This window comes from Doryrhamphus excisus, chromosome 6, assembly GCF_030265055.1.
Source record: "Doryrhamphus excisus isolate RoL2022-K1 chromosome 6, RoL_Dexc_1.0, whole genome shotgun sequence".
In the NCBI taxonomy this organism is placed as follows: Eukaryota; Metazoa; Chordata; class Actinopteri; order Syngnathiformes; family Syngnathidae; genus Doryrhamphus; species Doryrhamphus excisus.
Window position 1 is genome coordinate 8453822 of NC_080471.1, and position 22666 is coordinate 8476487.

General features: G+C 39.0%; 1 protein-coding gene across 2 annotated transcripts in view; it reads right to left on the bottom strand.

The window, feature by feature from the left end:
* lingo1a (leucine rich repeat and Ig domain containing 1a) overlaps positions 1 to 22666 on the bottom strand; it is a 130752-nt gene that overhangs the window by 55242 nt on the left and 52844 nt on the right. Inside the window, exon 2 of one of the 2 annotated variants that reach the window (XM_058076684.1) lies at positions 21003 to 21149. The gene's annotated coding sequence lies outside the window, so the exon portion shown is untranslated. Of the gene's footprint in view, positions 1 to 20975; positions 21150 to 22666 lie in introns of both variants that reach the window. The other variant, XM_058076686.1, reaches the window with a different exon arrangement.

The window sequence follows — 22666 nt, forward strand, 5'->3', positions numbered from 1 at the left end:
CAGGCATTACTTTAAGATGACTAGTAAAGCCTCTTTTGTTTTTCTTTTTTTGTTCCAAACATGTCTATATTGATGAGTATTCATTCATGGGTGAAGCAGTGTGATTCTGGCGGCATCAAATGGGGTATGTGGCATGGTGGTACAGTACAACTAATTCACTCACATATAAAAATTAAACAGTGCGAGTAGAAAAAATGAAAAGGGAGCATTTGTGTGGTTACATTTTTCATGCAAGTGCATTTTTCAACCCTTTTATTCGCATTTTACTCCTGAAATAAGTCCATACAAAGTGAATAAAACTAGATTTTCACACATCTGCATATAAATCTACATGTCTGCTACATATAAACACACAAAAGTACAGAAAATTGGTACCAGTATCGATTCCCAGTTACCGGGTATTCACTGCTCTCAGTGAAGTGGTGGGCAAATACCAATGATACGTGTATTGAACCGTTCGATACAGAGGTCACGGTTCAGTATGCATGTGTATTGAACAATATGTAACACAGCAGCACAGTTCTGGTTGCCACCTTGCTAATCGTGTCATTTCTCCTCCTTTGCTGCAGCAGCTACTCATCACTGTGGCAGGCATGCTCAAACTGGCTTCCTACAGCACCTACGGCTATCGTGACCCGGTGAACCACAGTGTACAGACGGGGAAGCAGCCCTCCATGGTCAGGCAAGGCGCATTAATGTGGGATACGCCATGCTGCTGTGGGGAGAACCACAGTGTCGTCCGATGCCGGAGCAGCCACTGTCTTGGATGGCCAGTGTACAAAGAAACGTGGGAAACGTGAGATATGAGAAACGTAAGAATACCACCTTAATACCCTTGCAACTATAAATTGGTAGAGGTACGTAGGGTAATCATACATACATATAGAGTTAATAATTATCATTATTATTGTTATTAATTATTATTAATTATTACTTTACAAAAAATAGTAAGACACCATTGCTTCAAAAATTGAGTTTGCAACAGTTGGTTGTTAATGATAAAACAAAGAAAGGTAGTGATTTAAAATACTCATTTAAAAACATTAAAAACATTATCTACATACATCAATACATAATAAAATAATAAAATATAATAATAATAATAATAATAATAATAATAATAATTATTATTATTATTATTATTATTATTATTATTATTTTATATAATATAATATATAATATAATAATAATAATAATAATAATAATAATTATTATATATTATATATTATTATTATTATTATTATTATTATTGTTGTTGTTGTTGTTGTTATTATTATTATTATTATTATTATTATTATTATTATTATTATTATTATTATTATTATTATTATTATTATTATTATTATTATTATTATTATTATAAATAACAAAAACATAATAAAATGTTATCATAATTTAAAAAATCCAAAAATTGTTACAACTATAATGATGAAAATGTTAATATTAAGGATGATTATAATAAGGGTGATAATATAAATGTTAATAAGGTAATAATCATAAAGATTATAACAATAATGATAATAATGATAATGATAATATCATTAAAAACAAATAATAATCATGTAAAACAATAATAACATTACAATGATAATAATAACAGGGGAAAACAAGACTGTGGCATGAACATGATTATATCTTGCAAAAAGGGGTAGGCATTTATAAGCTTTTGCTTCAGCCTACTCCTTTTGGGCTTGTGATCAGATACGTAGTTGAATACAAATGTAAATAATGGAAAGTTATATTTTGATTGATGTAAGAAATGCACTGTAATGTTTCATATATTTGCCCAAATAAAAGTAATTACTAATAATCAATTATTATTATTATTAAATTTAATTAATTAAATAAATTATTTAATTTAAAAAAAAAAAAAAAACTTGTGACACACGGACTCTTCCCCTGGCTTGCCCGTGCATCCTGGCTGCGTCCAAGAGACAAAGACACATACGTTATCACTGCTAGATCATTAGTAAAAGGTCACTTTTGCATGAAAGGCGACCTTTAACCAATTTCTCTCCACATATATCTTTAGTAAGGATAAACAATCCAAATTCGGATTAGGTGTATCAAGTGTACTCCCCCTCTATAGTTTTTTGTGTAATTTTGATGAACACATACCAAGGAAAAAACTACCTCTTTGTTGGGCGTAAAAATGCCTACATTGGTCATGTTTAAGTACCTTGACATTGTTCTTGCAATAGCTGTTTCTTTCAATGAGCTTATTTGTAACACCCCACAGTCATGTCTCAGTTCATTTACGACAACACATGTTGCCCGGCTGTCAGTCAAACCGCACTGCTTCTGTCCACGTGTGGTCTGGACACACCAACCCAAGTCGATGTTCTATCTCTCAAGTTCTTTCAGAGTTTGGAGGTCACCAGGTGAAACGCTGCAAAATTACAGTCCTTTTCAATCGACTGTGGTTTTCAAAGAAGTTATTTTAGTTGATTCATTTTCAGAGATAGATGCATCCCGGATACAAGAAGAGGAGCAATTTCACAGGAGAACAAACAGAGCAAATAAAACCATTTAACCTCTTGCACCTCTGCTACCCTGCGGAGGCAAACCGCAAATACATAAATGTTTGGACGTATCAATGTAATCCCCACACACATATATGGAGGGATGGAATTTGGACACCTGACGGAAGCTACCAGAGAAGACTTTATTTAAATATTTATTATTGATGTAGTCGTTAAACTGCAATGCATCATACTAAGAGTAAAACTGCACATTATTTTTTTTGTAGCCAGCTGTCAAGGACAAATCTGCAGCTCACTACAAAATAGACGAGGTACAATTTTATCAAACTTGCACACAGGGAGACACTGATCAATATGCCCTGAACAGACGGCTTCTTGAGTATAGTATGTCTACCAGAGAATGAACGTCAGACTCACATGCCCAGACACTAAAGGCTATTTGAATCGAGTACATAGACATCTACACAAAGGTTACATGTATTTGATGGATTCTTGTATGTATGCATCGTAACCTTACTCTGAATTCCTGCGTGGTGCACATTGAAAAAGAAAACAAAGAAGTGTTTATTTCATCATGCAAACTGTGTAATCCTCAAAAGAGGCACCGACCGCCGGAGCGCACCTCAATCCAATGCGTATGCGCCGCGATGGAAGCCTGTCTTTGCTTGTAGCAGGAACACAGCTTGGAGACAGTCACTTACCATAGACAGACAGTTAACCATATTCCTCCCTGTGAAATATGCAAACCAGGGATGTCCATTGTGTGGATTGCATTTTTATGGTACATTGTAGAGACAAAATATGTCTACTATGTTTCCTGTGTTATTACTTTTTTGAAAAACGTACCATAGGGGGCGGCACGGCGGTCGAGTGGTTAGCGCGCAGACCTCACAACTAGGAGACCAGGGTTCAATTCCACCCTCGGCCACCTCTGTGTGGAGTTTGCATGTTCTCCCCGTGCATGCGTGGGTTTTTTCTCCAGGTACTCCGGTTTACTCCCACATTCCAAAAACATGTGCACATGCTCCAAATTGTCCATAGGTATGAATGTGAGTGTGAATGGTTGTTTGTCTGTATGTGCCCTGTGATTGGCTGGCCACCAGTCCAGGGTCTACCCCGCCTCTCGCCCGAAGACAGCTGTGACCCTCGTGAGGAAAAAAGCGGTAGAAAATGAATGAATGAATGAATGAATGAATGTCCCATATGGTGGTGCTGTTATTACACCACAAAGTCGGATTAACTCAGAATGTCAAATCACTGACTTACCTTTCAAGTATTTAACCGAATCACCACAAAATTCGGTACACATCTTTGGGGGGGCAGTGAAGCTTGTGTGTGTAAAATGTGAAAAAGATTAAAAAGATTAAGTAAAACCAAAAAAAAGTAAAGTAAAAATATGTCCGACATCCAAAAAATGTCTTTGTAAGGGAAAGGGTGGGGCTTTACAAGTAACTGTCCGTAAGTCATTGAGTATTTGTCTAATGATGACAAAACTTTGAGGATGTCTGTATTACAGTACATGAATATTAGCATGTCTTCCAAAGCATTTTCACCACCACCCATAGGGGGTGCCACATATGTCACTTCAACACCGCACTCTATTATAGCGCTATTTATAGGAACTCCAATATAAACAAGTTTTAATAAGGGCCACCCTTTGAAATCTCCAGACTTTGAATCTAATTGCTGTTTAAGGCACTTTTGTCTAAATGTTTCTCTCAAAGTCGGCGAGTAATCACCAAGGAAAGATTAGAAGCTATGCTACGCGTTCCGCTATGCCTCTATTTTGCAAATGATCCATTACTCTTGCCACTTTTCAATGATCTCCCGTCTGCTGATCATTAAAGCACCACCTTTTGGCTGGAATGTCGTCAGAGGGATGCACATGGCCTGCATCCACACACACACGCACGAAGGTATTGGGAAACCATCCTTCACGTAGCCCAGAAACAACACCCAACAAATCGTCTCTCAATAGGCAGTAAATGACTCCTTGGCAATCGATGGTGGTTTCTTGAGTTGCAACACATTTGTTAGTGGCACTTGCTGCAGCTTGTTTGTCACACAGCTGCTTCACTCATATGAGGATTCCCCCCCCCTTGGAAATTACCCCAACCTAAAATACAGGCCTGATCGAAGATCAAACATTACATATAAAGTTCTCGCACTGAACGTATAAATCTCCAAGGATGGTGTCAGTGTGCTGGGAAAGCTGGGTTTGCACATACCCGACTGCCCTGCCACTTTTAATAGATTGTTTTTTTTTTTTTTTTGGGGGGGGGGGCGATATATCTTTGGAGCCGTCCAACGAGCCAACGCTGGGACACTTCATTAAACAGATGTGCAGCAACGTGCCAATGCCCTGACTAATTGACAATGTAAAGTAAGCTTCCTGTCTTAGATTCACTTTGCCATGCAGGAACAAAGTCTAGCAGGCCTGTTAGATCGAAGTACTAAAAAAAAAACAAAAACAAAAACAACTCATGCAGCAATGACACCTTTCTTAAAAACAACAGCGCACTCCTAACATACAGTATTTAAAATCCTTCACTGTTATTTTTAAGGAACCTGCTGCAAAAAAGGCTTGTAATCCTGTGATGCAGTATAAAGGACATTTGACTTTGAGTAGTCGATTCCGAAAAACAGCAGAAGAGCATTCATGTCAAATAAAATATCTTGGAAGTAAATTCCTTAAAACAGAAAAGCACTCCTATGATATCAGGATCTTTGATAAATGTTTTTGCAGTATACGTTCCTGTCACCTAGAGAATATGTGACAAGCATTTTTGCTGTAGGTCCCTAAAAACAGCAGCGAACCCCCGTTTTATAGATTATATTTGACTACATTTGACTATGTTTTCAGTCAAGAGCTTTTTGACAAGCATTTTTACAGTAGGTCCTTTAAAAACAGTGGCATGATCCTATCATCTACAGCAGGGGTGCTCATTAAGTCGATCGCGAGCTACCGGTCGATCGCGGAGGTGGTACTGGTCGATCGCTGGTCGATCGCGGCGTGACATTAAAAAAATATCATCCTAGCATCAATGCCGTCACTTGATTGATATACAGGGCAGCCATTCAGATGACAACTGAATGTTGCCCTTCGGGCGACCAATCAAATCAAACAACGTCTCTAAGTGCAGCAGAACTTACGATGTCAGCCTATCATCCATCCCCGTTACTTGATTGACATACAGGACAACCAATCAGATGACAACTGAATTTTGACCTTTAGGTCACCGCTCATGCGTAAACAACGATGCAAAGTGCTAAGCTAGTCGGCGAATTGCGAGATTTTAAGCCCTCGCTAAAGTTTATGGTCACTAAAATGAGTGAAGGAGCTGGACCAAGTAAAAAGGCAAAAACATATCACTTCCATACGGAATGGGAGGTGGACTTTTTTTCCACAATGTCTTTTTCGAAGTGCGTTTGCCTGGCTAACCTGGCTATCAGCAGCTACTGTCCGGACTATGCATCCCGGGCTGGTTCAATTCAGTGCAAGTCATCAAAGTAAACTCAGGTAATTACAAAACATGTTAATAGTTAATTATGTGTGTTTTGCAATATTGGCTCATTTGGTTATGTAAGTTACATCAACATACATTGTACGTACAAATAATCCTCAATACATTTGAAAATAAATAGATGTTTTGCATTTTTGTAGTGGGTAGATCATTTTGACTCGGTCATTTTAAAAGTAGCTCGCATGCTGAAAAAGTGTGAGCACCCCTGATCTACAGGATCTTAGTAGATTACTAAAAATTGCCGACGGCTCCTGTCATATTCAGGATCTTTTATTGAAATTTTTATCAAAAGTCCCTAAAGACCGCTCCAGACATATAGAGAATCTTCGACTTGCATTTTTGCTGGAGGTTCTTAAAAACAACAGAGCACTCCTAACATACAGTATTTAAAATCCTTGACTGTTATTTTCAAGGAACCTGCTGCAAAAAATGCTTGTGTTCCTGTCATGCAGTATAAAGGACATTTGACTTTGAGTAGTCAATTCCAAAAAAGAGCAGATTTCTAAAAATAGAAGAGCATTCATGTCAAATAAAAGATCTTGGACTAATGCTTTTGAAGTAAATTCCTAAAACAAAAAAGCACTCCTATAATATCAGGATATTTGATTAATATTTTTGCAGTATGGGTTCCTGTCACCTAGAGAATATGTGACAAGCATTTTTGCTGTACATCCCTAAAAACAGCAGAGAACTCCTGTTTTGTAGAGGATATTTGACTAGCATGTTTTCAATCAAGAGCTTCTGTCATAGAGAGAATTTTTGACAAGCATTTTTGCAGTAGGTCCTTTAAAAACAGTGGCATGATCCTATCATCTACAGGATCTTTAGCAATTTTGCAGTAGATTACTAAAAACTGCAGACGGCTCCTGTCATATTCAGGATCTTTTATTGACATTTTTGCAGTAAGTCCCTAAAAGACCGCTCCAGACATATAGAGAATCTTCGACTAGCATTTTTGCTGGAGGTTCTTAAAAACATCAGAGTGACCGTGTCATATAGAGGATCTTTGATGGCCGGTTTTGCAGTAGATTCCTAAAAACATCAGAATGCTCCTGTCTTATTGAACAGTGATTGTCAATTTATGGGTTGTGAAAATTGGATCTTTGCCTGGGAAAAACATAACAATAATGCACCAATGTCTGTGAATGCAACTCACGCTCTTGTCTGTGCTATTTGGTTGCTGCACTGCCAGGAGGTGCATGCCTTGGCAGCTATTTACTATGTAACCGATATTCCCTATGAATATAAGCTATTGGAAACGTTTCAGATGAAAAAAAAAAACACTTGTCATTGAGTGTTGATGGTGGGTCCCGCAATCAGAGGATCTTCAACTAGGTCCTTAAAAACAGCAGAGTAATAGTGTCAGACAGAGGAGCTATGAATAGCATTTTTGCAGCGGATTCTTAAAAAGAGCAGTGGGCTCCTGTCATATAAATGATATTTGACAGACAATTTTGCAGTAGGTTCTTAAAAAAAGCAGAGGGCTCCTGTCATATAAAGGATCTTCAACTGGCATTTCTGCAATCGGTCCTAATAAATCATGTCACATTGCGTCTTATAGAATCTATGAGCATTAACATTTTGCGTTTAGTTTATTTGCTTTGTTAAAGAATGTTGACCCTTCGAAAAACAGTTTATGTTCTGCATTTTGTGCGGTGGATGACCTTCATCGGGGTCCTATATTACGTCCAATAGTGCAAAGACAAATTTGACTCATTGAACACAGCATTGTTGACGCGATTAAGTGTTGGTTCTCAAGGTCACCCTTTCCTTTTATCATGTCAACTTCACAAAAGCAAGATTTGCATAAGCCATTTTTTGTGTTGTTAACCTTGACAACAGCCACCCTGACATTACATGAATATTACCTGACATTTGCTTGTCTGTCAATAAGCGAAGGTAAGGGAGACAAGTTGAAAAAATAGCACAAACAGACCTTGGGGAGGCCAGACATTTATGTCAGTTGGGGGGTGGGCTGTGAACATGTTTCATTGTTAACCTTTTAGGTGCCAGAGTTGTTTAGAGAAAATATTCCATTTTTATATTACCATTACTATTCCAAATGGTTGTAGCTTGAAAATGGTTGCAGATAAATGCATACTGTAAATGAGAAAAGTCATCAGTATGACCCAACGTTTATGATGGAAGTAAATTCACTCATCTAATTTGGATTTGGACGTCACCAGGCTCATTCACTTGTCATAGTCTTCCTCATCTCTCACACCAAAACAGGCATCATTATCATAATGTATAGCGGGATATTGATCACTGCTGCTTTCGACCAAATTATAAGTATATTTTCTCCTTTCTTTGAGGTGATTGGTAAGTAAATAAGTTTTATGTCTATAGCGCTTTTCACAGACAAAGTCACAAAGCGCTTCATAACATAAAAACCTTGTGCATATATAAAATACAGTCAGCAAATATGAGTCAGAATATAAGTTAAAATGCTTGTCTAAACAAGTCTTTAGATCAGTGGTCTCAAACACGCGGCCCGCGGGCCAAATGTGGCCCGCAGGACACTAGTTTAAGGCCCCCGCCTTGATATGAAAGTTTAATGTTAGTGCGGCCCGCGCAAGTTTGATATGGATGCTGTATGGTATCATGTACCCAGAAAAAATTATTGCGTTTGATTAATGTTCATGTTAAAGGTTAAATAACTGTTAATAGTTATCCTCCCTATCCGTGTGGAAGTGGTAAGTTTAAAGGAAATAACTTGAAGGCTACCGTTGAGGTCGCTAGCTCTCTAGTTTGCGAGTTAGCATGTGTCTCAAGACCCTGCAGTTGCGCAATATGTTGTAAATAAAAAGAGTACAAATGTGACTATAGTCGTGTTTTGTCATGTCTACAGGGCTCTAATAATGCTTTGTTCATTTTAATCTGAAAAAAATAATTTGTCTACCCACCAACTATATGTGGTTTCTTAAGTTTTTATTATTTGCCGTTTTATTATTATTATTATATTTATTTATTACTGATTGATTGATTTTCTTTATTGTTGATTTGTTTATTTATTTTTCATCTTATTTTGTGCAGAAAAATAAAAATTAAGATATTTGAGAACAGTGGAATGTTTTATCAGAGCTTTTATTGTAGAAAATTGGAACCAAAGCACTGAAAAAGTTTGGATATTTTTCTGTTTTTAATAAATGCGTTTTTTTTTTTTTTGGAAAACCTGATGCGGCCCAGCCTTGCCCAGACCCTAGCTCCAGTGGCCCCCAGGTAAATTGAGTTTGAGACCCCTGCTTTAGATCCTTTTTAAAGGCCTCCACTGAGTCCAAAGAACACACAGGTTGAGAGAAAGTTCATTCCAAAGCCAGTGCGCAATTGCTTTGAATGATCTCCTCGAGTTTTAAAGGAAGTCCGTGGAACCATTAACAAATGCTGCCCAGACGACCTTCGATGGTGACCTTAGACCTGAGGTGTAGGGCTTGATAAGATCGCATAGGTATGCAGAGCCCTGACAATGGATGGCTCGGAAAGTAAGCACCAACATTTTATATTGGACACGGTATACAACAGGGATTTTAGCACAGGTGTAATGTGGGCCCTCCTGCTGGTGTTGGTCAGGAGCCTCGCTGCAGCATTTTGGACTAGAGACAGTTCCAGTAGTCCAACCGCAAGGACACAAATGCATGAATTATTATTTCAAGGTCACTTTTAGAAACCATGGACCTGAGGTTAACAATATTGTGCAACTGAAAGAAACCGTTTTTTTGCCAGCTGCCTGGAATGATGTTCTAGTGGCATGCAAGATCACTCCCAGGTTTCTCAGTTTTGTTTTAGCAGAGAGGCTCAGATCACCTAAATGCTGTTTAACAGTAGGGATAGCAGCATCTGGAGAAATGACAATGACATGATGGTTGCGGCACAAGCGTGGAGGTGCGCCCACGGAAGTGCAGGCCAGATGCATTTCATCATCTGATTGGACTTTCCCAAGTTTCATCCAGAGGAGGGGAGGGTTGACTGTGTAGTGTTTTTCTTTGTAAATGTTGTTAAATGTAATATAGGTGTTAAAATATACATAAATTAAAACCTAAATGAAGTCACATTGAAATTATTTTGTAACATAAAGGAAGGGTTTTGGAAAATATAAATATGGTACCTTTTATAGAAACTGTGACTGAACATCTGATGGATAACATACAGTAGTATAGCGGTCAGATTATAAACCTTGATAAAGATTATAAACATTCTATTGTATCACATTGTTATACTGTCTTAACATTTGCCTATCATATTAACATATTTAATTTGGAATACAAGAAGTAAATAAATGTAATTAAATATAAATAATGTGGGGTTGGCGGCACAGCGGTCCGGTGGTTAGCGTGCAGACCTCACAGCTCTGTGTGGAGTTTGCATGTTCTCCCCGTGCATGCATGGGTTTTCTCCGGGTACTCCGGTTTCCTCCCACATTCCAAAAACATGCTAGGTTAATTGGTGACTCCAAATTGTCCATAGGTATGAATGTGAGTGTGAATGGTTGTTTGTCTATTTGTGCCCTGTGATTGGCTGGCCACCAGTCCAGGGTGTACCCCGCCTCTCGCCCGAAGACAGCTGGGATAGGCTCCAGCACCCCCCTCGTGAGGAAAAAGTGGTAGAAAATGAATGGATGAATGAATAATGTGGGGTTGGATTCAATTAGCTGTGCTTCTTCCCGCTCCTTTTTGGACATGTGGAACTGTGAATTGTACTATGTGATGTTTTCCAATGTAACTTGTATGCATGTTTAAAAAAAATGCAATCATTACCGTAACCTTTATTATATTCCAAAAACGGGTATAGGAATTGCTTAATGCTGCTAACTTTCATACAGTAGAGGTTAAAGACCTTGGTAGAGATAATAAACAGCAAGACAGGTGCAATTTTGCACCATTGAAACGGTGTCTTGGCGTTGGATAGTTATCAAGTGCATCAGGCACAAACCACAGAGTTGACGCCGTTATAGCTCATGTTGCTGACCTTGGCTTAAGGCGTCCAAACAAGCTTTCATGGCCCAATCCCAGAGACATATTGGCCGGATACAAACACCTACAACCTTGTGTACGTGCTGGGAAAGGAGGACAATTCAGGAGAAACTGTATTTGAGCGAGGCTGTGTGGAACCACGGGTTTTTTACCGACATAGTTTAGACACAAGCTTAGCTTCATCCTTTTAATGGATCAAATATTCATAAAGCACACACGCACATGCTTGTAAATGGAGTCCAGTCAAATGGATTCATGGGAAACAGTAGAATAGATGGACCGGTAGTTAGGTCAATAGACAGGTAGGTGGGACGGACAGACAGACTATTTGATATTCACACAGTCAGGAGATCTGGAACAGCTGGGTTCAAATCTCTGTTGTGCATCATGTCAGTGTGGAGTTTTCATGTTGTCCCGATGCACCCACTGATTAAAATTCGGTCCCTATTCCTTTGTAAAAAAAATGCATTGTACTGAACAGGGGCGGCACGGTGGACAAGTGGTTAGCGCGCAGAGCTCACAGCTAGGAGACCAGGGTTCAATTCCACCCTCGGCCATCTCTGCGTGGAGTTTGCATGTTCTCTCGTGGGTTTTCTCCGGGTACTCCAGTTTCCTCCAAAAAATATATTAGGTTAATTGGCGACTCCAAATTGTCCATAGGTATGAATGTGAGTGTGAATGGTTGTTTGTCTATATGTGCCCTGTGATTGGCTGGCGACCAGTCCAGGGTGTACCCCGCCTCTCGCCCGAAGACAGCTGGGATAGAAAACCACACACAAAATATTTATGGTGGGATCAATAGATAGGAAAACATATTGAGAACATAACAAAAGGGGGCTTTGGAATGAACCAAGGGGTACACTCGTATATACTGACACAGTATAATAGTTCCCGTAACATTTATATTTGAGAGTAAACTATGAATTCCGAACGACTGCTAAATTTTTGTCACCAGCCACTCCACATGACCCACATTGGTAATGTTTGTAAATTGGGATTCAATTAGGCTAGTTAGTCGTATTCCATAAAGCATTTACATAACACGGAAAACACATTCTCATCAACATGCAGCCTGCCAAAAGGCAATTTGGAAAGCAAGGCTTTAAATTAAAAGTTGTCGTCTAAGAAATGCATTTGTTAGACAGCCGCGGCACCGAGACAAGAAAATGCAATAAACAAACAAGTGCGCTAATTTGGCAACATGGCAGGAAGCACGGACCCCGCTTGCTGCAGAGTCACGGAAATAGTGCACACCCGGTAAACAAGCTTCATACTGAAAAACTAGTAGCATGGTGCATGGTATTCATAAACAAGCTTTAAGTGCAAATCTTAATAAAATACTTACACCTCATTGTCATTGTCAACAGTCATGCAGGTTTATGACAAAAAAAAATTCAAATTTTGTTGCTCACGTCTCCTCACGAGTCGTCCATGTTTGTCAAGCCATCTGTTGATTAAAGACATGAACTCATCCCGCACACCCTGACCTTCATTTTCCTGATGCTTAGCAATCACTTTAAAAGGACAAGCTCACCACCACTTTATACACGGGAGGGAAAAAGATGAAACTTTTTACAAGAGAAAGTTCTCACTCAGTTATAAATCCTACAAGCGGCTAGAACGCTGAACTATTTGATAGCTCCAATCCTCTCATTCTTACTCTCTCCAGGCCGTCTATTGTGACTTTTCATTCACTTAGCAAACACACTTTTCTTTGCACTTTTTTCTTCGCACTTTTCTTTGTGTAATTATAGCAGCGTGAGATCCTCGCACAACGACATTTCAGATGAATGAGCGTTGAATATCCATTGACTGTGCAGCAAAAGCACACATCATAAACCCTGCAGATTAATTCACTGGGACGCTTTAATAGCACTCACAATAATGAGCACACACACACACAGAAAAGTAGCAATCATTGTTAGAAAGTGGATGTTAACATTAGAATTCAACCATAAACACTTACGTATGTGAATGCTTGTTGCTATGGCAACCCAAGTGGTCAAGAAGTGCGTCAAATGGTTAATGTAAATCCGAGTGATGTACAGCATTGACATTCATCTGCTCAAATCCCACCTGGAGAATGAAACGGAACAGGCTCAACTTGTTACATAACATTCCAAATAAACAGCATAGCATTTCTAACACATAACGGACCTTTGACTAGCGTTGTGCTCAATCGCAGGGCATTTATAGACAAACAATCATTCACGCTTACGTTCATACCTGGAGGACATTTGAAATCATCAATGAGTACGTTCCTAAAAACAGTAAAGCTCCTCTGTCATATAAATGATCTCTGATAGTTACTTTTGCAGAATAGGGTTCTTTAAAACAGCAATAAAAAATAAATAACAAAAATAAAAAAGGATGACGAGTCTTGAACCAGTCATGATATGCTATATATGTCACTATATTGACACTTACTATGGTACCCATTATGTCATTGGATGGTCATATAACCTCATACTTCGGTACGAGGTGCATTATTAAAAAATAAAAAATAAAATAAAAAAATTAAAAATTAAAAATTTAAACCCCCCCAAACCCTTAAACTTTATTATAGAAAGCAGGAAGTGAACAAATGTAACAGTTACTGATTGTAAAAGTACCAGGTGGAGGGGTAGGATTTAATAAGCTTTGCTTCTTCCTACTCCTTTTGGACATGTGGAACTGGGAACTGATTATGGGATGCACTCAATTGTAATCTGATGCATGTTCATATGAAATAAAACCATTACCATTACCATTACCATTACCATTACCAAAAACATAGAGGATCTTTGACAAGCCTTTTGTAGTAGTTTCTTAAAATCAGTCATTTGCATTAAGTTGTTATAAACACATATTTCCTGATCTTCAAACAGAATTTTTGTAGTAGGTTCTTAAAAACAGCCAAGCTCCCCTGTCATATAGAGGATCTTTGGCATGTGTTTTGGCAGTGGTCCTGTCCTATAGAGGATTTAGCAGTATCGCTTATTTAAAAACAGCAAAACTCTCATGTCATAAAGAGGATCTTTGACCACCCTTTTTGCAGTGGGAGCTTAAATGCAACAAAGCCCTCCGGTCGTAAAAAAAAAATATCTATAAGTGGCATTGTTGCTGTTTAAAAAAACAGCAAATCTTTCCTGTCAAATAAATTATCTTTGAACTGACTTTTTTTGTAGTAGGTTCTTTAAAAATAGCAAAGCTCCCCTGTCATGTGCAGGAGCTTTTATTGGCGTTTGTGGCAGTAGAGTATTTCTGTCATATGTAGAGTATTTTTGACTTGTGTTTTTGCAGTATATCCTTTTATAAACAACATTTGAAAGGGTATAGAGGATGGACAGATGACTGTGGGAGGTTATATTTGTCACATCATATTCTATGAATATATTGTATATTGCACCGCTGTTAATGCACCAAGTAAATTAGAAGTGAACTTAATGAAATGCAGTAGGTTTTTAAAAATAGTAGCCTTTTCATACAAATAATCTTTGACATATTTGATACCCATTGTTGCATTGTGCTTTTTGACTAGCTTTTTTAACAAAACACCGGGAGGATTTTTGACTAGTGTATACATATTACCATGTAAAATATGAAGTTCTGAGTCTTGCTTTGACTTTATGTATACAGAAAGAATAACATTAACAATTATGTATAATACTGTACAGTGCACACCGCCTGTGTTCTTGCTTCCAAACAGTCTTTTATTTGTGACTTTGTCACAACAAAGAGTATAAGCGTACAAAATCCCCCACATGATAGAAGTGTGGCCCCGGCATCTTTTGGAAGTCTGACCTTGGCTTCTTGTTTGGAGTTCTGCAGCGTGGATTAGGGAGAAATCTTTGGCAAACACACGTTTTGCTCCAAGAGATCTATGCCTGCTTTCCTCCTGCAGCTTTACTACGCCAAATGCAAAACAAGGCGAGTTCTGAATCGTGCAATCTTTTTGCTATTGACAGCGCTGTGGGAAGTAGGGGGTGGGTGTCTTATCATGTTTCAACCCTGCCAAAAGTAGGTCAAGCTGAAAGTTCTGTTTGAAGAAAGGACGTGCAAAAGTCAAGCTATGCTCATAGGCAATGTGATGTACCCGTCAAAAACTAAGCATTTTGCGCTTTGTATTACTATTGCATTCAAGCACAAATCACTGGTTTATCATTGCTATGGCAACCCTGCTTCATCAATGTACAGTACCTTTCATGCAAAGTAAAAATATTAGAGGTGCTCCAATCGATCGGCTACAGATCGGTATCGGACGACATTAATGAAAAACAACTGCATCAACATCGGCCAATACTTGCTTTAAAATGCCGATCCCCTTCGCAGACAACATGTCTGTCATGAGTGGGACTTCCTGTCTTTCTGAGAGTGACTAAGAAAAAAAATGGTTTGCTGTGGTGGCGCTTTGAAAACTTTCGACTGGTGCGGCGTTTGGGACCGAATGCTTGGCAAGGTGTGGTGCGTTTGAGGCTGGCAATGTGTTTCAGATCTCCATCTAAAATCACTTATGATAATCACCAACACGTATATAGGATTTTCAACGTGTCTTCGGGCGAGAGGAGGGGTACACCCTGGACTGGTCGCCAGCCAATCACAGGGCACATATAGACAAACAACCATTCACACTCACATTCATACCTATGGACAATTAAGAGTCGCCAATTAACCTAGCATGTTTTTGGAATGTGGGAGGAAACCGGAGTACCCGGAGAAAACCCACGCATGCACGGGGAGAACATGCAAACTCCACACAGAGATGGCCAAGGGTGGAATTGAACCCTGGTCTCCTAGCTGTGAGGTCTGCGTGCTAACCACTCAACCGCCGTGCCACCCTATGTTATAATTGACGTGCTTTATTTTTGAATATTCAGTTTTACAGTGCAAGTAGGCAAAAATCTAAGTCACCACTTCCAAGAGGTGCGTGATAAGAAGCCTGAGCTCGCCAGCGTGTAATGCGACCGAGTTGCATTTAACAGAAGAAGAGTGTCAACAACCTCCCTTTCCCAAAGCATTTCCAACACTTCGGGTCAGCGCCGACCGGCTGTGGTCTAGCAGCTCCGTGTTAGAACATTAGCACACGGCGTGAAAGAGCTTTCCAAAGATCTCATAATCACTGAAGCACATTTTTGCAGCAAGCACTAAGGGTGCTAATGCTTTGATTGGTTTCGCACACCCTAGATGCTTCAACAGCTTATCGCAGCGTAATGATATCATTATGGTTTGGACTTTTTTTTTCTTTAATCTATTGGTCCAAGTCTTAGTTTATCTCTAACACAAAGAAACATCACATGTTTACACGCAATGCAACATGCCCAAAAAGGACTTGGAAGAAGCATGAAACAGCAGGCATGCTGAACTGAAAAAGAGCTCTAATTGTAGCTGCAGAAAGAGAATGTGGAAAGACCAGGAAGGAGGCATGAACTAGAAAAAAGGAAGCACACAGAGGTACATGGGGACATCGCTTGGATTTCCAAGGGAAGACCCAAGAGGCAACAGAAATGACTTGAAATTTCACTGACTTGCTCCAAGAGGTGGTGGAAAAGTTGAGAGGGTCGCCAAGCTTTAGATCAGGGGTCTCAAACATGCGGCCCGCGGGCCAAATGTGGCCCGCAGGACACTAGTTTGAGGGCCCCCGCCTTGATATGAAAGTTTAATGTTAGTGCGGCCCGCGCAAGTTTGATATGGATGCTGTATGGTATCATGTACCCAGAAAAAATTATTACGTTTGATTAATGTTCATGTTTAAAGGAAATAACTTGAAGGCTACCGTTTAGGTCGCTAGCTCTCTAGTTTGCGAGTTAGCATGTGTCTCAAGACCCTGCAGTTGCGCAATATGTTGTAAATAAAAAGAGTATAAATGTGACTATAGTCGTGTTTTGTCATGTCTACAGGGCTCTAATAATGCTCTGTTCATTTTAATCTGAAAAAAATAATTTGTCTACCCACCAACTATATGTGTTTTCTTAAGTTTTTATTATTTGACGTTTTATTATTATTATTATTATTATTATTATTATTATTATTATTATTATTATTATTATTATTATTATTATTATTATTATTATTATATTTATTTATTTATTACTGATTGATTGATTTTCTTTATTCTTGATTTGTGTATTTTTCATCTTATTATGTGTAGAAAAATAAAAAGTAAGATATTTGAGAACAGTGGAATGTTTTATCTGAGCTTTTCTTGTAGCAAATTGGAACCAAAGCGAAGTTTTTTTTAATTTTTTGTTTTTAATAAATGCGTTTTTTTTTGTTTGGAAAACCTGATGCGAAAAAGTGGAGGGTATAGCAGAAGCATTGAAGACTATTATATTATATATATTTATTAATCCCTAACCCTAATATTTAATATAATACATATTTATTAATATTTTTATTAAATTTGTATTTTTTTTTTTAACCTGATGCGGCCCAGTCTCACCCAGACCCGAGGTCCAGTGGCCCCCAAGTAAATTGAGTTTGAGACCCCTGCTTTAGATTCTCCTTGGTACTATTGCCAGGCAAAGGCTGTTTTTTTTGTCTGCCTTGTCCTCCTCAGCTTCTGTTTCACATTTATGTCTGCTTCTTGGGAGATACATTGCAATGCTGAATGTACAATCAGTAGCTGTACCAAAAAAGTTTGAACCAAAAAAATCTGAATCCGAATACATGTGCCATTACACCTGTAATATACATTAATATATGCTTACAAAAAGCAGCAAATCCTTTGGGACAATGTTTTGCATGGGATGTTTGAACACCCGTTGCTTGCTACTCCCACTCCCTCGCATGAATAGAACCCCCACAACAAAGCAGTTAATACCAGACCATCTGCAATGAATGTAGGAATAAACAATGGCCCACCTGTAGCCTTAGGCGAGGTCATAAATGAAACATTTTCATTGCGCAAGCTTCCTATTGCGTTGCAAAGGGCACATTTTATAACATAGCACGGCCCCGCTGACAACTCTTGATGTAACCCAAACACTGGCATCAAATCTGAACATCAACTCATTGGTGAGAATCAGGAGGTGGCGTGCAGCACTGAGAAGAGAGATACTCATGAACCTCTACTTTTAAACTTCATAATAACGCAGGAAAATTCTATTTGATATCATTTTGAGAGTATAAATTTGAACTTGTTGCAGAATTTACCCATGGGATCAATTATTCATGTATCTAAGGTTGTTTTTTTTATTGTAAGGGAAAGATTTAGAATTTGACATCATCCATCTGTGTAAAGTATATTTCATATTTATGCCTGCATTCTCTCAACTATTGAAGTAGTGTGATGTACCATTCAAAACAAGTATACATGTAATACAGATATGCTCCATTTTATAATCATTCAAAAAATGTGTCCTTTCGACAATTAGCCGGTGCCCATGCATACAATGATGTTTTACTTGATGGCAGCCATGGTTTTCAGCTGCTTCTGCTTGTCACTTCCCTTAAAGCAGGGGTCTCAAACTCAATTTACCTGGGGGCCACTGGAGCTAGGGTCTGGGCGAGATTGGGCTGCATCAGGTTTTCCAAAAAAAAACAAAAAACGCATTTATTAAAAACAGAAAAATGAATAAACTTTAATAAAAAAGCTAAAAAGCTCTGATAAAACATTCCACTGTTCTCAAATATCTTAATTTTTATTTTTCTGCACAAAATAAGATGAAAAATAAATAAACAAATCAAGAATAAAGAAACTCAATCAATCAGTAATAAATAAATATAATAATAATAATAAAACGGCAAATAATAAACACTTAAGAAACCACATATAGTTGGTGGGTTTTCAGATTAAAGTGAACAAAGCATTATTAGAGCCCTGTAGACATGACAAAACACGACTATAGTCACATTTATACTCTTTTTATTTACAACATATTGCGCAACTGCAGGGTCTTGAGACACATGCTAACTCGCAAACTAGAGAGCTAGCGACCTAAACAGTAGCCTTCAAGTTATTTCCTTTAAACTTAAATAGCCAAAAACTTGCCACTTCCACACGGATAGGGAGGACAACTATTAACAGTTATTTAACCTTTAACATGAACATTAATCAAACGTAATAATTTTTTCTGGGTACATGATACCATACAGCATCCATATCAAACTTGCACGGGCCGCACTAACTTTAAACTTTCATATCAAGGCGGGGGCTTCAAACTAGTGTCCTGCGGGCCACATTTGGGCGTTACGAGACAAGACGAAACACATTGGGTCTCTGAGAACAAATAAAATTAAAAAAAGCTCCAAAAATAGTACAATAACTGTGCAATTAACATGCAATAACCGTGCAATAAAGACACCACTGACCTAGTCAACATATACATAACTGTATATAGTGTATACAGTTTCTGATTAGTATTTGTATTACCCTGTTTTTGCACTTTATCTGCTCTTGTGTTCTTCATACTATACTCTTGTGTCCTTTTGATAATTAGTCCTTGGGACTAATAAAGGCACATCTTAGCTTATCTCGTTAGCATTACTTTAAAGAAAAGTACAATGAGAAATATACAAATATATGACAATACATTGCAATGTACTAATTTAATTTCTACTACGTTACCATGCGTTGTTCGTCTGCACTGTATGTATGCTAGCGGGCCTCCGGGGGCAGATCTGCGCTAACATTGAAAGTCCTCCCTGCCTCAGTTGACCTCGCCTCCCCCAATGGGACATGCCCCACTGTTTGAGAAAAACGGCATCATGTGTGTCGGTCCCTATAAATGCACATGTCTGACATGAGGTATCCATTAACTTGTGTTTTATGTGTAGTTACTTGTCTAAAAGCGATAGATAGTTGAGCCTGTTTAGACTGTTTTCTGTTTCCTGAGCAGTACAACTTGAATCGACTTAAATCACACTTTGTCTACCTCTGGTGTGTAACTTGTAGATTACACCTCTTTTCCGACCCGTGGACGGAGGTGTCTTTCCAGGTCACTTGACAGGACCTTACTCAATTTCAATTGAAGAACCCTGTTCTATAGTATTTTCCCTTGACAAGATATACCATCCTCACTTTTGTGAGCTACTGTAGCTACGAAAGCACCTTTAGTCACCTCAAAGCAGCACGTCATTGATATTCCATTCACTCATTAAGCCCCAGGAACCCATTTTCATCCAGATTTACTCGTCCTCATTACCCTCATTTTCCAGCATGCCATTGTCAGATTAATGCCTCCGTTGTTCACCTTGTTTCAGCATCTTCTCAAACTGTATGTGTGCTGATTACCAGGATACTAAATGCAACCTTTTTTTTCCAGCACAGCTTAGCTCTGACCCTGCAAGGGCAAGAAAAGCAAGGACAAAGCAAGAGTAGCCCTATTAGGTTGATGCGTTGCAGAAATATGTCCAGTGGACTGTAACTATCTCCCTGTGGATGACCGAGACCGAGACATTTTCTCTTTCCAAGGGGATGAACATTGCAGGGGGAAAAGTGCCATCACTTTAGCTGCTTTGTGTCAATGGCTGCAAAATGGCCAATTTCCTGTCCAGGGTGTGTGTTTTCACGTTTTTATCATCCCCACCGTCATAGTTATTTAGTCGCACTTAGGCCCATCAGTCATCGGAGCGGCGTCAAGGGGAGGCTGACGTGCAGTAAAACTGACGGACGGCCTACCGCATGAGTGAAGATGTATGGGACAGGAACAAGAGGGAGATAGTCTTTTTTTTTAATACATTATTATATTTTAGTACCATCATATGGTCAGAGGTGATACGCCATGTTTCTGACTGAGAAGATCTTTGTGTTCATCTTTGAGATACTGTTTTGATGCTTTGTTTGATCAAACTGTAGGATACTTCCGATACCAAGGCTAGTATTATTTTAGCAAAGTATGCAAGTTGCAAATTATCTTAAACATAACACTGTAACAACTTTAACAACTATCTGCATTTTCAGATGATTCATAATTATTTCGTATCATAAAAACACACCAAAATCAACCCAAAGATACAAAAACGATAATATCAGATTCAAGATGGCAGCATCAACAAAAAAAGGCTGCGTTATGATTTACCGCTAGAGTGGAGCGCTGTTGACTTACAGGAAGTAAGTGTCCGGCCTGCTGGTTCTAAAGCGCAGCTGCTCCGGCTCGCCGTGCAGAAGAGGAGAGGCGTGTGATGATGTGAGGTGTACTCGCCTTAATCCACATCCCCCCGTGGTGTCATGGCCTCTCCCAGCAATAAGATACCTGCAAAAGGACACGCGACATTAAACTCTGTGCTTTTGCATGCACGTCCTGTTAGCCTTCTTCTTCGGAACCACTGCACACCAAAGGGTGAAAAGTTGTCAAATCAAGTGTTATTATATTTCTAACATGGCCACCACCAAGCAAAACATATTTGCAGGGTCGCAAACTGGAGTTGACAGCTAATTGTCCATAATTCATTCATTCATTTTCTATCGCTTTTTCCTCACAAGGGTCGCGGGGGTGCTGGAGCCTATCCCAGCTGTCTTCGGGCGAGAGGCGGGGTACACCCTGGACTGGTCGCCAGCCAATCACAGGGCACATATAGACAAACAACCATTCACACTCACATTCATACCTATGGACAATTTGGAGTGGCCAATTAACCTAGCATGTTTTTGGAATGTGGGAGGAAACCGGAGTACCCGGAGAAAACCCACGCATGCACGGGGAGAACATGCAAACTCCACACAGAGATGGCCCAGGATGGGATTGAACTCAGGTCTCCTAGCTGTGAGGTCTGTGTGCTAACCACTCTACCACCGTGCAACCTATTTTTTTTTCTGAAAAATACAACACATAATGTTGTTTTGTTTATATAGTTATTTGGATGGACTGGGAAAGCGTAGTTTAATGTGCTTTCAGAAACACCAACTGTAACTTTATAGTTTATCCCAATTACCGCAAAAATACACTGCATACTGTTATCACACCTTAGAAGTCGGAGTGGCTTGTTATTTATCACACAATGATGCTCTACAAAACACACACTGTTTGTGACGCATTTGAAATCACAAAATGTGATACAAATCTTTTTGGGACTGACAAGCATGTGTGTAAAATTTGAGCAAGAAAAACATGGCCACCCTCAAGCAAAATGTCTTTGCAGGGTCATCATTATGATAAAACTTTGGCAATATGTATTGCATGTATGCTGGCATGCATCCCATAGCATTTTGACCACAACGTCAAAGTCATCTCCACTCATATCTGTATATTGAAGCTATACAGTGGATACGCCCTCATGGCCAAAGTATAACAACAACACAGCAGTCTTAACGCGTGTCTGCAGCCAGAGCTAAACAGTGTGCTGCAATGTGACATTTGGGCTGCAGCACAGATGCTAGCAAAGCTCTGCAGCCAGATATCATGCTCGGAAAAGTAATTGTTGCGCCACTAATGAGGCAGATGAAGGGTGGAACATCTTGCCCAGGAAGAAAAAAGGTGTCTCTATTAGTGGCGGCAAATTACTCACACACAGATGTTCAGACATTTACTTCTAGAGTAAGGGTTGGTGTTTCCAGGGAGGGGGGCGATATTCATGCCTATGTCAAATTTAACTGAGGTTCTTTCATATCCGAGATGTAAGATCTTTTTTGCATCATCGAAAATACGATTGTATCTCTTTCGCTTTAAAAATCCTCTCTGTGATAAATGAATAATTCAAGTGTGGCCGTGGCCAAACCCCCTTCCTCGCAACGACATATTTTTACATTTCCAAAGCATGATAGTCTCACACC